Genomic DNA, 16,895 nt, shown 5'->3' with positions numbered 1-16,895 from the left:
GTGTTTTTATAGTTGCTTTCTGGACTAATAAAGAATAAAATATGATGGAAATCTTAGGACAAAGTCTGTTCTCTTGAGTTTTTCAGCGAAAGGCCACACTCTAACCTAAGGCCGTACTTAGACAAATGTACATTTTTTCATATGAGTAGTTCCACTAAGTTCAATCAGGCTAATGTGAATACATTTATGTTTACATAATTAGGGTCCAAATTCCGTGTATAAATTGCTAGATTTTAATCTCAGTTACAGTCGTGTTAATCCAGATTAACTCCACTGACTTTTTTATTGAGTAAAACTGGATCAACACTAGTGTTATTGAGATAAGAATCTGGCCTGAGAAGTTCTAGTATTTGGATAAGCTTTATTTGAATTTTTGCATACTTTTCTGACATGAGTATGCAGACATTGTAAAGTTTGCCTATTGCAATTTATGGACTGACATTGTTCTTTGTGAAAATTTTATAATTCAAAAACTAGTGGTTTGGGCCAACTCTTCTCACATTAATAGCAAACTGAACATTTAAAAAAATAAGAACATTTGCAGCTGGGTTTTATTTCTTGGACCTTTTCAACAATTGTGACAATTTAGTGAAAACTATTAGAACACATAACATTGTAAGGCAAACAGTTTAGGAAAGCTAGTGTTTTCTTTAATGTTGACTAAATTTTAAATCTCTCTCTCCTTCGTGACTTCCGTCACTTGATAAAAACTATGTTTGAGAGATTTAATTAAGCTGTGGAACACATACGTGGTATCAGCTGTTTGGCTGCAATTTTAATTTCTCTGCATGCATCTTATATAGATATAATATTTTTATTGTTTTTAAGCCATCACATTCTTTTTTACCACTTGCCTAAAGAAATAATTCAGAATTATTGAAAAATGAAGTTTGAGAGATGGTTATTTTCTTATCAGTTCATACAGCTCTGCATCAGAGCAATAATTTCATTATGAACTTGCTGCCTGAGAGAGGTTTCCTTCCAGCTTGTTCCTGCCAGCACTCAGCCAAAGCCTCAGTCTGGTCACTGGCAATAAGATTTCTCTTTGTAACAGAGAAATTGTCAAGAATGTAGAAGTAAATACTTTAATGCACACAAGCCACCTTTCACAATTCAGCAGTTGCTAACTGTCAGACAGAGAAACCTTAATTTTTTCCTATACTTATAGTACGAACCTATGATCAATAATATTTTTTCAGTGGCAACTGTGGTATATTCTACTATGCAACACTTCATTCTCTTCCCGCCTACATCATCTGTTCTGAGTGGTGTCCCAATGGGTGTTCCATATAAGAATCAATACGCACCCTGGCACTTCTGATCAGAGACTTTGTCAGCTGTGTCTGCGGATCTGCGTCTGTACCACAGGCACCCTTGTACTTTAGTGTGATGGAACATAGGTAGTGGGTGGAGTTCCTTCTCAACTGCTGGTAGCTTCAGACAGAGCATCACAGTGTCCATTAGCTAGCTACAGACTTTGCTACCTCTCCTGTTTATTCTTTTATTTTCTTTCTTTGGATTATTATTAATTATTATTATTATTATATTTTATTTTATTGTTATTCATTATTTATTATTCAGTACAAGTGTGTGTGTGAGAGAGACAGAGAGAGAGAGAGAGTTCCATTCTCTTAATTTACGTGATCTGGATCTTTGTTATTTTTTTCTCAGACTTTCATCAGGAACCTAGAGAATGGGTTATACCCAAGACCCTGGGCTTCGAACCCTGCCAGACCTGCCTAAGTTCTTTCCACCACATCGACAGATGTTCAGGTTGCCTCTTCTGCCTTGGAGAGACCCACATATACTCCAAATGTAAGATCTCTAAGATTTTAAAAGCAGTTCAAAGGAACAGAGGGAGGAAAAACTAAAAGTCTTGTTGATGGACCCATAGGGTCCAACTCTCCCGCTGTATCTTGGATCTTGTGGCTCCAAGAGCACCAGCAATTGTCTCTGCTGTGATGGTAAGAAAAGACCCCAGGACTCCTTCAGAACCATCCATACTCTCAAAGATGAAAAGATCCCTGTTCTCCACAATGGGATAAGAGAAGGAGAAAGTCACTCCCTTGGTCTGGATCTCTGCTGAGACTCCTGTCCTCTCCAAGACTGGGACTATGGCACCAGCCAAGAAGACCATGCCATGTACCCAAGAAGCTGTCAGGTAAACAACCTAGAGCAGCACTGGAATCATTACTGGTTTCAGTGTCTTCAAAACACAAAGACTCCAGAGCCAAGCTGAAATCACTGTTGGTACCATCTTCTGTAGTCAGTTATGAAGGTTGGTACTGTCTGTTATGCCACCCAACGTTCTGACTCCTGAGGTTCCCTATTCAGAGTCCCCAGTACTGTTATGATTCCTATTCGTTGAAGACCTTCGAATCCTGGAGAAGGCAATGAGAAACACTGATGCCAACTCACCTTCCTGACTCTACTTACCCCATAATCCTACCATCTTCACCTACAGTGACTCACCCTGCAGTACTGACATGATCAGCAGTCCCACACAAACTTTTAGAGGGTACTCAGAGACGTTTCCAGTTAGTACTGACACAACCTCTGGTACTGTCTCATTAACCAACCAGCTATTGACCTTTTGTACCGATGCAATTAGAGGAATCTCTCCAGACCCTTGTACTGACTAAACTACCTGTATTAACACCACTTGCCCCTCTGAGGTGTCTGTACAAGGTTGCTCTACCTTCCAGCCTCCCTCCTTTGATGTAAACCTTAAGGAAGAAACTCCCAGCAGGATATCTACCCAGCAGCCCTGACAAGGACAACCTTTGGGACCTGCTCCTTCCCTTATGTGCCACCACAATGGGTTTATCGGCAATGTGTTCTATACTATCTTGTAAGAGGGCACATCTAGAGCAACAACCATTGCCCTTGGCCCCTGCTTCACCGCAGTGTCTTGCAGAGAAGCAAGAGCCATCTGAGAGAGAAGAAACACCACCTTCCCCTCTTCACCAAATGAGGTTGACATGTCTCCCCCACCATCTTACAATGGTTTTGCTGAACCCAAAGCTCTTGGTCACTTCCCTGTTTGTGAGGTGATGGCAGGAAATAAATCAATGGAAACATGGCCCATCTGGCCGATAGATAGTTGATGCAAGCAGACAAACAAAACTGCTTTCACTCAAAGCTTCTACTTTAATTAGTCTCCAGCACTTAAACACATCCACAACAGGTTAGTAAAGCACCCCAAATTAACCCCAGATTCATATTTATCCAGGGTCTTGAGGAGGTCTTGAGTGGATTTCTGTAGCTGTCCAGTGACCAGTTTTCTATCTGCCGAGGAATTTGAGAGGTGTCCAAGTGTCCAAATGTTCAAGTGTCCACCGAGCCCAGATTTCTTCTTATTATACCCAATTTGTTAGTATTACATAGTTTGTTCATCAAGAAAACTACTGAGCAGAAGCTAAGTGAAGTGTGGAGTTTTCCAGCCTGTCAGGCAGGGAATTTTCTAGCAGTTAACCAGATGCATTTTATGTAGCAATAGTTAACTATTGCCAGCCTTTCCATCTTGCGAAACCATATGCTTCGGAAAAAGCTCAAGTCAGGAGGGCACAGGTTCGTGTTTACTCCTCGTGATCACTCACTTCCCCCATCCCCTCTTGGTCTATTAAGTTGTGCTAAAGCTTCAGAAACAGCCTTTCTAGCTGCTTTCAGCAATGAACATAACAATTGGTATTCCAGCTGCAGGCAGTGGTTTAGGCATGTTCCTGGGCTCTGGGCTATCAAAATTTCCCCCCTCCTACAACATGAATCATTTCAAGGCCTTTCAAGACCCTACATAGAAGAGAACTTACCTACTGTGTTAGAGGAAATACAGGAAACACAACATTCTCTGTTTGACATCCTTCATTCATCTCCTCAGGGCAAAATAACCTTGCCCATCAACAATATTCTGCTGGTTCCAGCACATACAGTGTGGCAAACTTCATTTACCCTACTGCCTATATGCAAACAGGCTGACAAAGAATACCACATCCCATCCAGAGGCTGGGAGTAATTTTTTATCCCACCCTATGCCCAACTCCCTGGTTCTTGAGGCCATTAACGAATGGAACAGGCAACATTGGTCCTGCTCAATGCCATCTGACTAGGGGCTAAAATTACTGCAAGAGTTACTCCTCAGCAAAAGCTGTCTTCAGCATCTTTTCAGTTAAGAGTAGCCAGTTACCAAGCCCTGATGGAAAAAATGTGATTTAATACACTTTTCAATGTTTACATCTTTTATTGAACAGCAGTTTTAGGATTAGAAGGAACAATTTCAAGCTCTCACAACAAAAGGCCAGACAACTGCCAAGGCATATCTCCAGGCCTTGTTCGATGCTGCTGATCCAGCTGCATGGTCCATGGCTATGGCAGTAAACATGCACCAAGCTTCCTGGCTGTGGTCTTCCACTCTCTCCTGGGAAGTATATAATATAATATGTCCCTTTGAGGGGCCCAAGCTGTTCAGTGATGCCATAGACTGGACCCTTCATTCTCTGAAAGACCCTGGGCAACACTACAATCTCTGGGCATCTATGCACCTATGCACAGGGAGAAAATACAGTAGGTCACAGTCAGCTGAATGGTGTAGCCCAGACTACAACTTTCCCATAAGAATGGCTGAACACCCCTAGGAAAAAGCCCAGGTTTACTAAGAAAGGGCCATCTTCTACAGCTACTTCCCAGTCAACAAAATCTTCAAAATGACTATTTTGAGCTATTGGCCAAGGGTCAAAAACTCTTTCCCACTCCAGATCCCATGCTGCACCTATCCTCTCTCCACCTTTTTTGGCATCATCTCTCTCATTTTCTACACTTCTAGGAGCTTGTCACCCTGGACAGATGGGTCCTGAAGGTGATTTCCACAGGTCACTCCATCCATTTCAGTTCCTTTTCATTCCTCCTACCCTCCACCCCTCTTCAGGGACTCTTCTCACCAGGGTCTCTTGAAACAGGAAGTACAATCCCTCCTAACACTGGGGGTGATCAAATCTGTCACAGTGGACTTAGTCGGAAAAGGGTTTTATTCCCAGTACTTCCTGGTTCCAAAGGAAGAGGGGATGGAGATCTTTTCTGTATCTCAGGAATTTGAACTCATTGTCCTATGTCATTGGTTCAGAATGGTAAACATAGTAATGGTAATTCCCTCTATGGACCCTGGAGATTGGTTTGTCTCCCTCTTCCTTCAAGATGTTTATTTTCATATCACCATATAATCTTCAAACAAAAATTTCCTACATTTTTGGTGGGAAGGGACAACTACCAGTATTGCATCCTATCCTTTGACTTTTCCATCACTCCAAGGGTGTTTATCAAAGTCCTCTTGGCTGCTGCAGTCCATCTTCACCAGATGGGAATAATTGTCCTTCTTAAACTGGATCATTGGCTCCTGAAAGGTCACTCATTTCTTGAGATACACATAGCAACCAGCATGGCCCTATCTCTGTTCCACTCACTGGGCCTCTGCCTCAATGCAGAAAAGTCTACCTTCTCACCCACTCAATGTGTAGACTTCATCAGCGCCTATCTGGATTCTTCCACTTCCAGAGCATGCTTGCACAAGGACAGATTTGCCACAATGTTGAACCTTGTTTCAATAATAAAACAAAGCCCGCAAACTATAGCAAGGGTTTGCCTGCAACTACTAGGCCATATTATAGATGGTACATTTGTGACACCCTTAGCAAGACTACACTCTTGGTATCTTAAAGTTACAGAACTGTCTATACCCCCAACAAGCACAGTCTATTCAAGTAGGTGTTCTTATCTCTAATGGTCCTCGATTCTCTAACTTGCTGGAAAGATCCATAGAAGGCATGTGGGAGTTCTGCTCTTGCAGCATCCTCTCTTGGGGATCATCACTACAGGTGCCTTCCTGATATGCTGGGGAGCACACTTCCAAAACATAGTTCAGGGCAAATGGACCCCTCAGGAGATGATCCTCCATATCAGCATATTAGAGCTCAGAGCAATTACCTACACTTGCCAGAACTTCCTACCCCACATCAGAGGCCAGCCAATCAGAATGATACTGGACAACAGAGCAGAAATATATTGTATCAATCAACAAGGAAGGGCAAGATCCCAGTACTTATTAATATAATCCATAAAACTATGTAATCTATGAATATCACACAGTAAACAGATCTCAGTGATGTATCTGCAGAACACAGCTGCATACTCCTCAGCATGTATTTCCATGTCAACCACAAATGGAAGCTGAACAATGAGGTATTCCAAGAGATATGTTTTGCCTAGAGCCATCCAGAGATAGATCTCTTCATGACACCTTCCAATACAAAGTGCAAACAGTTCTGCTCTGGGGAGGGCACAGCCACAACTCAACAGGAGATGCCCTAGTCATTTGCATATCGCTATACATTTAACCCCTGACCCTTTACTGCTCAAGGTTCTAAACAAATTTCAACAGGACAAATTAGTAGTCATCCTCCCTCATACCATTGTGTCCAAGAACCAGGTGCGGTTCCCAGATCTGGTTTGCATGTCTCTGCACCACCCTCTCCACGGTCTCAGACGCAGGGGTCAGGATCCATCAACCACCACAACCTCTCAGCACTTCACCTCTAGGCATGGCTACTAAATGGCTCTCTGATAAAGAACAATCCTGCTCTCCTGAGGTACAAACAATATTGTTTAATAATAGAAGACCCCTGATAAGCAAAACTTAGCTGCGGAGATGGAAACACTTCCAGACTTGGTATAGCCAGTGATCTATATCTCCTCTTAAGTCTTGTCTGACACACATTCTCAATTACCTGCTCAAATTAAAAACCACAGGCTTATTACTAAGCTTATTACTAAGCTCCATTAAGTTTCAACTAGATGCCATCACAGCTTTTCACACCCTCATCAAGGGGTTTTCAGTTTTCACTCACCTGATCACTAAAATGTTTATCAAAGGCCTGTTCAACTTCTTCTCTCCTGTTAAGGAGCCAACTCCACCATGGGACATCAACTTTGTCCTCAGTGCTTGGAGAAAACTCCCATTTGAACCATAGGGAAATGTTCATACATTCATTTGTCCCTTTATACCTTATTTCTCAGACCCATCACCTTGGATTGGATGGTAGGGGAGCTTGGAGCCTTGATGGCTTACCCATTGTACGTGGTGTTCTATTATGATAAGGTGATACTACATCCACAACCTTGCTTCCTACCTAAAGTTACTTCAGAATTCCACATTAATCAGGATAGTCACCATCCTACATTCTGTCCCAAGCCTCACTTTTCAAGAGAAGAAACAAAGCTCCATTCATTGGATGTAATAGAGCTCTTGCGTTTTTTCTAGACAGGCCTACACCCTTTTGGGTGTCACGTAGGCTTTTCATCTTGATTGCAGATTGAATGAAAGTACGTCCAATTTCCATCCAAGGACTGTCAAATGGGTTGCGGAATGCATCTTAACTTGCTATGGAGCCTTGAGAGTTTACCTACTTCCAAGGATGATTGCTCATTTCACCAGGCTCAATCTAACTTTGTAGCCCTATTGAAAAACATACCTATCTCAGATATCTTCAGGGCAGCGACCTGGTCTCCAGTGAATGTTTTCCCATCACTATGCTCTTGTGCATGCTTCCAGAGCCAATGCATGTTTCAGTGATGCTGTTCTACAGTTTGTACTGAATTCCCTTCCTCAGCACCCTTCTCCATAATTGGGCTACTGTATGAGAATCTCCTGATGTGGAACACCGATAGAAACACTACTTAAAAAAGGAGAGTTCACTTACTTTGTACAGTAACTGGAGTTCTTCTGATGTGTGTGCATATGAATGCTCCACTCCCTGCCTGCCTTCCCCTCTGCCTTGGAGTCTTTCACTGGATTTTCATTGTTGAAAAGGAACTAGAGTGGTGGCAGGTCCACTCCCTCCTTATATATCCCTGTACCAGTAAACCCATAGGGATACACATCTTGAAGAACTCCAGTTACTGTACAAGTTAAATAGCCTCCCCTTCCTGATCTAGTGTTTTTCTTCCTTATTTAAAAAATGTGTATTATCCTTTATCTCAAAGAGATCTTATAAGTGATACATGCCCTGGCTCTATACAGATTCATGTGGTATGTGTGCTATATAACAGAGTTTGTAGACTACACTATATTGTAGCTTTGAAAGTTAAGCACATTTTTGATGCATAAATTTTGTTTAGGATGTCAGTAAGATAAACCAATCACAGGGGCTGAGATTAAGCACTTTTTTTTCCTGTGGTGCACTTGAGCTTTTGATGGCTGCCAAAAAGTACAAGAGGCTACCTGAACATTTGGTTCCTACTGTGACAGTGTGTACTCTTATGGTCACCCTTTTTACAAGTCTATGATAAATTTTGTACAAAGTATGCCTTGTGAAGTATCATTTGAAAACTCAGATTCTGCTGAGAATTGTGCTTCTGGTAAAATATGTGTGTCTACATTATATGTAAAATTATGACATTCTGCTGTATAATGCATGTTCTAAGTCTGGGGAAAGAGCTTCAGACCAGTTCTCCAGAAACAAAAAGATAGCCAACACCTAAGACATGTGTCAACATAATCAAATGAACTATGACCTGTTTAAATGGCTATTCTTTGACAGGAAGAAGGGTGTGAGTTTAAAATTTACATCTTGACAAAAGAACAGACCTGCTGTCACCTGAACCCCAGCTAGAGAGAAGGAAAAGATATAAAACTGGGGAGCAGAGGCCGCAAATCACCTCTCTCCCCTTATCTCCACTCAAGGCATCAGCAATGTTTGAAAGACAAAGGAAGCACCATTGACCTGAGGGAGTGGTCCTGGCTGAAGGTATCCATACAAACTGCTGCAAGCATATGGTGAGAGAAAGCTTTTGCTTTAAATTCACTTAGCTTGTTAAGTTAGGTATTAGTTTTGTTTTACCTTTTATTTCTTTGTAACTAGTTCTAATTTTATGTCTCATTACTTGCAATCACTTAAAATCTATCTTTCTGTCATTAATACACTTGTATGTGTGTGTTTGGATTGAAGTGTTTGGGAAACCTCCATTTGAAATAATAGGATTTGTGTATATCATTTACTATTAATTAAATGATGGACTTTCTATGAGCTTGTATTGTCCAGAAGGGTGCTAGGCAATGCAACAAGCACACTTCTGGGGACAAGTCTGGGACTGAGGATTTTCTGGTGTCTCTCAGCAATGTAATTCAGGAGTGGCTGGCTAGGAGCACTCATATAATTCAGAGACTGTGTGTGAGGAAGGCCAGGAGTGGTTGCTCTCACAGTGAAGCAGTGTAAAAGGAGAATTGAGGGGATATAGCTGTTCAGCAATCCCGATTGTACTCTGGGGAATGTCACATCAGCAATTATGAGTACACACCGATTTTCTCAACACTGTTAGATAAAAATTTACCCAGCCTTAGTGGAATTCTCAAATGACTGATCACTAGATTCCGAAGTCACTTCTTTCTCAGTGCTTTATGCAAACTTTTGGAAAAGAGATTAGTTCTTCCAAAATTGGACCGAAATGTTGGCTCATCAAAGCAAGTTAAAGAATTAGTTAAGTGGTATTTTGCAGATAAAGTTCAGATGGACTTTCTTCTTACCTTTAGTGCTTACAGACATCTATGTAAAATAAATTGTAAATATCTAATGAAATGTTAACTTTTTCCAACTAGTGAAACATTGAATCTATATTTATTGGAATCAGATTCAAAGCAATATCACACAAGAAATACACCTAGGAATTAATTTTAACTGTGGCAAACACATGAAGCAGAGTTCTTGGGAAAAGCCAAAGGCCATAAACATTTTCAGATTTTCACACTTGTGTCTGTCCAGAATAATAAAATATAGGCCTGTGTCCAACCACCGTTCAGAATTAATATATATATTATTAAGGTATATAAAGCTAGAATATTTTAATCTATCCCACAATTGTAATATTTAATCTGGTTATCTAAGATTCCTTATTTTTATTATTATTAATATTAATTATTATTATTATTATTATTATGATTATTTATTAGGAATCCTGCAGTTTTCTCTCTTTGGCCTTTTCATTGAGACCTTGAAAACTAACATCATGTCTGCTATGAAGGCTCATTTAGGTCTGATTATAATCAGACCTGCACAGTGCAAGTTAGGAGGGAAAGCGTTCAAGGAGCCTTCTGCCTCTGCCCATTCCCCATGCCTTAGTACAGGGGCTAGGGATAAGCAAATCACTTGTGCTCCCCTGAGCATAAGGACTGTGAATTTCCCAAGATCTAGAAGGGAGCACATGCTACATATTCTGGAAGAAGGACTCAGTAGCAGTGCTCCCTTTCTATTGCGGGACACATTGTGCCACCTCCAGACCACTCTGCTCTGTTCTGTGATTTAAAGGCCCAGTTTAGCCCTAAAGAGTCCATCACACTTTTTGTAAGAGCAATGGTTCTGATTTGCTCCAGTGTCATTGGTCAAAATTTCTCTTCCATCTACTGTTGTGCAGTGTGAAATGGTTGCTGCCCTCTAACTCCAGAGATAGGTAAAGGATACTATTCATTAGTTGTTAATTGCAATTGAACTTTTATTCTTTGTGTAGCTAATCACAAGGGAGCAACATAATCACACAAACCCAAACTAACCATTACGTTAAACACTGTCCCCATTAGGCAAAGTTCATTTCTAAGCTCCGAGAATCCACAGCAGTATGGACCAAATCTATAAAGCAGCCATAGGCACAAAACCCACAATTGCCAACTAACCTGGACACAAGGCATCTGGATTAATGTAACAACCCTTAAATTCCAAAGACACAGGACTCTTCCACTGAGCTGAAGAGAATCTCCAGTAGTTGTTAGTAGTAGCAGGGCTTTCATCTTTTTTCTGAAGGCTGCATCTACCTAATATAGTGTGACTTTTACCCCTCCACCCCTATGTGCTGCTCATCCTCACTCCTGAGGTGGATGCTATAAGCTTTGGCTAAGCAAAATTCTCCTCAAAGACATTTTTGGGCATGTGCACGCTCACATTCACATACACATACACAGGCAGGAGAGTTCTTCCCTGTTAATCTGCAGATGACTCACTTTTCCTAAAGGATTGTTGACTAGATAAAAAAATTCCCTTTAGAATGCTGATCTGCTCCTCCTCATTATATTCTTTTCTTAAAGGCCTCACTCTTAATTCAGCTCCTTCTGTGACTAGAACACATTAATATTCTTAAGATTACAAAGAAGGCATTTTAATACATCACACATCCACCTAATTAAGAGCGAACATTTCACTTTATACAAATTAATGTAAAAAAATAAAGTTGCAATGGTAAATTGTGTGGTTTATGTCATTTGGAAGTTAGTTTTTTATTAAATTGGAATTTCAAAAGCAACATCACCAGTTTGTGTGTGTTCCTGGCTGAGTTTTCATGGGGCCTGGCATGCACAAAGTTTTGAAAAGCCCACTGTAGAATTCTGTGTGCTGAAGCTGAACTGCAATCCAGAGCATTAGCAAGGTCATTAAGGGTTATTCCTCAATCCTCCCTTCTGAGCCACTCAGCCTTTTCAGCATTCTTACCTGTTGTTGCTGACACAGGTCTCCCAGATCATGGGTTGTCACAATTGCTAGTCTCAGCTGACTTGAAATGTTCCAACCATCTGTACACATTTCAGCGTTTCATGCTTCAACCTTGTACAGTTTGCATATACTTATGCATCTCCTTGCGGCCTAAAATTTCATTTAATAAAACTACTGTCACACTGCATATTGCTTACATTTCATGCCCACAGCTGTCATTTATAATTTTCACTTCAGAGGCCACACAACAGTTTTTTGAGGAATCTTAAAAATGTGGGAAAAACTAAATTATATATCCTCGTTAATTCAGTACTATATTAGAAGCCATGAGAAGACCACTTTTTCGGGTCCTCACTCCCATTTTCCATCAGGCCACTTAGAAGTGTAGAATTGGTGGACTCTTAAAGAACTGGTAAGTGTTAAGAGCTCATGATATTCAAGGTATCAATATGAAATTCAGCGGGCCTGTTTGTAGATTACACTCAAAATACAATTGGAAGAGTGGGAAGATCCTTCAAGTCTCATTTACAAAACTGACCACTGGTGTCATTAAGAATTAAGAAAAAAGAAAAATGTATCATCTTGGACCCCACCCTTGAATGAGGCAGAAGAATCAAGAGAGGTCCGGTGGGCTAAAGAAAAGCAGGAGGCTCTAAAGAGAGGAGCCAAGAGAACACTAGAGAAGGAGATCAGTCCTTTCAGAACAGAGGAATGAAGTCAAATAGGACCCTGGAAGATTAAAGAGAACAACTCCCACTGGCATGAGGCGACAACAAATTCTTGAATTAAGAGTTTCAGTTTTGAAAGTTTCAGCAAGAGACAGATAAAAGAAAATGTCAGAGAATATACAAGGGCTACTTTTGGGGAGCAATGTGAGGATCAGAGGAGCTTGTCTTAAACACACACCTCAGTTTGTAGATTCTTTATATTAATGGTATATATGAAGACAAACACACTTTTAATTTGATTAGTGAAAATAAGACAGATTTCTGCATTTCCCTAGTGATTTGCATGATTGATTTAAAGAAATCAACAACCCTAAACTAATCCCAACTCCCTTCAATCCACCCCAGCTGTTATAAGCCTGTGACCAGGGAACCAGAAATACAGATATTTGTATATGCTGCGCCTGTTGTATGCTGGTTTTATTTGTATTCATTCCTTTAACAGTACAACCAAATGCATTTTACTTGATAACTTTTTATGCAGATCTTACAACACATTTTTCTACCACATGTTGGAACATTTGTGCACACATACACACAAAAATCCCATCTTTATGTTTGAAATTTATGGGAACACAATTAAAATGAGAGGGGTCCAAAGGTATCAAGATAATTACATTTTTCTAATCTTACTAAACAAGATAAATTACCTGCAGGCCCTCTTATAAAAGATGAAATCTTCATAATAAGTGAATTAATCAAGCAGCAGCTTGCTACTGCACATGCATTTATAACAGGAATGATTCAAAGACTTATTTTATGGGGAAATTAATGGAAACAGGCTTTTCATTCTTCTGCACCAATTGAAAACCTCAGCAACCAGCTGCCCACTTGTCAAGAAAACAGAAAGAAGCTGGAAACAAAGATAAATAAAAACACCTTTTTCCTGGCACTTTTGAAGAGAAAAAGCAGCTCTCATTTACAGCAGCCATCTGTTTGTTATTTAATATGGGTGAATTACATGCTGTAATGAGTTTGTTTCTGCATCACTCAGTGCAATGGAACACAAGTTCACTCTCATAATGTGCAGCAGTTTTTAAAAGCTAATCATTTAATTGGACACAATAGTCAATGACAAATGGAGATGTAAAAACTCAGCCAGCTGTAGAGTGAATATGTAATCATTGGGAAATCATATTATTTTACATGCATGAAGACGCTGCTTTTGGTCAGCACCAGAGATTTTGAAGAATTGAAGAAACATGATGAAAAGCAGCATTTCAAAATTGTTGTTCATCTATATTCGGCCACATTCAGGAGCATGCTGTAGCTGCCATTAAGTTTTGGTATCTCAAATCATCTCCAGATTGGTTAGTAGCGCTTCCCAATTATTTGTTTACGTTTGTTTGCAACATTCATGGTTCGGTATTGCAATTCTTGCTATTTCCTGGGTTAAGATGTATCTGATACATTTCTGTTAAAGCTGCCTCCTAATTCCTACTTCTTTCTGCTTTAGTACACAATATCACATGCAAATAAACAGGAAGAAAGTAGGGTTGAGTTCCCAGAGATAGAAATTAGTTTAGGGAACCTAATTCTAAATATTGCTGCATCCTGCAGTGAGTTATTGCAGAGTTTCTATGACTTTACTTAGAAGCAATGATATTTAAAAAAAACAGTATTTCCTACAGATTCTGTAGGTTCAGCATATTTCAGCTGACTTCAAGTGAAGCACAACCTGCTCAGCCTCTTTTCGGCAATTATTTGGTGAAATTCTTACCTGGCACGGATGGTCTAAACATTCTCCTCCCTTTGACTATACTGAGATTAAGAAAAGCAGGGTCAGTTGGTGTCAGTCATCTCTTGATGAGGTGGCCAAATTAATCTCTGGTGTAACTCCATTGATATTGGAAGAGTTACACTGGGGATGAATTTGGCCCATCTTATTCAGTGGCCTCAGATACAATAGGTGAGATTATTTTGTTTTCTAAACCCAGCTTCAAGTCAGTGGGGATTTTCCATTCTGATTGTCCCCATTCCTAGAAGGCATGTGAATAGGGAGGTTTTTTGTGGGATACTCCCAGGTGCCAAATGCAATTTAGACAATGTGGCCCAGTTGTCCTTTGCCAATTAAATGCTATCTATACAAGGTCTGAACTGTATAATCTTGTTAGAATTTATATTTAATAGGCTAAACTCTACTGAAAACACAAGATAAAAATATAATTTGTCATGAAGTCTCCCAAAGGGAAGAATGCATAGGGTATGCAGGAGAAGTGGTGGAAGGCCTTGTCGCACTATCTGGAGTCACGATTATGAATGTCTACATTAGTGCAGATTGTAAAAAACAGGGCAGACACTGCAAACTGGTGGTATGTCCTATAATTAACTTTCACCAAGCCAGTAACAAATGTGAACTCCTGGATCACTATAAAACTCTCACCATGGAGTCACAGACAGTCCCCTTAGGCTTTCTATTCTCTTTTGCCACCTAGGCAAGCTGGACTTAGTGATAAATGGTCAATGACACCAAAAACTACAAAATATTCATGTTGTTTCCAGTCGCAAGAGAGCAATTAGTTCCCTAGTTCTTATACCAAAGACAACGCATTTAGGCAGTCCTAAAATATACTATCTCAAGGTTTATTAACCAGGAAAAAATATGAGAGAGTTATTAACAAGCAAACATATACATACAAATGTGTTCCAATCTAAATCGTAAGAGTGACAGAGTTGTAGTGATCTGTCAATTCAAAATGTATTTCAGTGTGGACCCACGGGTAATCTGAGAACATGGTGATCTCTGCCTTCATTTAATGTCTCTGGCCCTGTCAGAGTTCAAACAGCAAAGACATGAAAAATTCTTATGTGATTCTATTCTTTTACATTTAATCTTCCAGTCTATGAGACGAGCCCTCTTGCAAATAGTGTTTCTGAGGTGTGACAGGGCTATTCGCCAATCCTTTGTGTTGTAATGCTCTTTAATGGCCAATTAAATCCTGATAGACCTCGTGAATGCATGGGGAAGATGATTCCCATGCCTGGGTTCACAAATTCAGAGCAAACTTTTTGAAGTCATAAAGCAACAAATGAGATGAATGTATACAGCAACTTACAAGCTGTCAAGGTTCCTCCCCCACTCTGAACTCTAGGGTACAGATGTGGGGGACCTGCATGAAAAAACCTCCTAAGCTTATCTTTACCAGCTTAGGTCAAAACTTCCCCAAGGTACAAAATATTCCCCCCGTTGTCCTTGGACTGGCCGCTACCACCACCAAACTAATACTGGTTATGGGGAAGAGCTGTTTGGACGCGTCTTTCCCCCCAAAATACTTCCCAAAACCCTGCACCCCACTTCCTGGACAAGGTTTGGTAAAAAGCCTCCCCAATTTACCTAGGTGACTACAGACCCAGACCCTTGGATCTTAAGAACAATGAACAATCCTCCCAACACTTGCACCCCCCCTTTCCTGGGAAATGTTGGATAAAAAGCCTCACCAATTTGCATAGGTGACCACAGACCCAAACCCTTGGATCTGAGAACAATGAAAAAGCATTCAGTTTTCTTACAAGAAGACTTTTAATAAAAATAGAAGTAAATAGAAATAAAGAAATCCCCCCTGTAAAATCAGGATGGTAGATATCTTACAGGGTAATTAGATTCAAAAACATAGAGAACCCCTCTAGGCAAAACCTTAAGTTACAAAAAAGATACACAGACAGAAATAGTTATTCTATTCAGCACAATGCTTTTCTCAGCCATTGAAAGAAATCATAATCTAACACATACCTAGCTAGATTACTTACTAAAAGTTCTAAGACTCCATTCCTGGTCTATCCCCGGCCAAGACGACTACAGACAGACACAGACCCTTTGTTTCTCTCCCTCCTCCCAGCTTTTGAAAGTATCTTGTCTCCTCATTGGTCATTTTGGTCAGGTGCCAGCGAGGTTACCTTTAGCTTCTTAACCCTTTACAAGTGAGAGGAGCTTTCCCCTGGCCAGGAGGGATTTCAAAGGGGTTTACCCTTCCCTTTATATTTATGACACAAGCATTTCATAGATCCTAAACATTAAATACATTCTTAATGGACTAATACCTATTTTGAACAAAACTAACATACAGGTTAGCTAGTTTGATTTCCAGCTATGAGTTTGCAAGTTCTGAGCTAATTCCTATGGCCTTGGCCAGAACTGTCACTTGATTTATCTGCAGCACAGGCTTACACACTGCTTAAGTCCCACTTAAAACCTATTGTAAGGTCTGAAGTGGAATTTAAGTGATGTAGTCACAAATAAAGGAGGAACAATTCAGTTTATTTCCTTTTCCAGAACTGTAGAGGATCCATAATACGCAGAAAGGAAAATGAAAAGGCCTAATTCTCAGCTGTGTTGATGAATAAGGAATAAAGTAGATATGGAAGTTTTAAAATCCAGAAACAGAGAAAGAGAGAGGGTGAAAACCCAACTGCAATATGTGAAAGTAAAATGGATTTAGAAAGGATTTCCACATACAGAGACAGCATGCAAAACTTCTTGACTATGCTAAAACAGCTACCCTGCAAATAAGATGAAGAGAAATGCATTGTAAATTAAGAAAGCATTCAAAGCATGCATCACAAATATGATTTGTAGGAAACAAATTGTCACATATTTCCCAGTGAATGATTAACAGCTAAGTAAGCAGAACAAATCATAAAGTACTCTCCACTAGAG

The 16,895-nt window shown here is 40.1% G+C and overlaps 1 long non-coding RNA gene across 3 annotated transcripts in view; it reads left to right on the top strand.

Moving 5' to 3' along the window:
* Positions 1-16,895, top strand: part of LOC142072246 (uncharacterized) — a 212,576-nt gene that overhangs the window by 96,404 nt on the left and 99,277 nt on the right. For all 3 annotated transcript variants that reach the window (XR_012668697.1, XR_012668691.1, XR_012668696.1), the window contains exons 3-4: positions 1,672-1,815; positions 8,729-8,821. This is a non-coding gene — a long non-coding RNA (uncharacterized LOC142072246). The remainder of the gene's footprint in view (positions 1-1,671; positions 1,816-8,728; positions 8,822-16,895) is intronic.

Source organism: Caretta caretta, chromosome 1 (genome assembly GCF_965140235.1).
Source record: "Caretta caretta isolate rCarCar2 chromosome 1, rCarCar1.hap1, whole genome shotgun sequence".
In the NCBI taxonomy this organism is placed as follows: domain Eukaryota; kingdom Metazoa; phylum Chordata; order Testudines; family Cheloniidae; genus Caretta; species Caretta caretta.
This window is presented reverse-complemented; position numbering and strand designations above follow the sequence as displayed.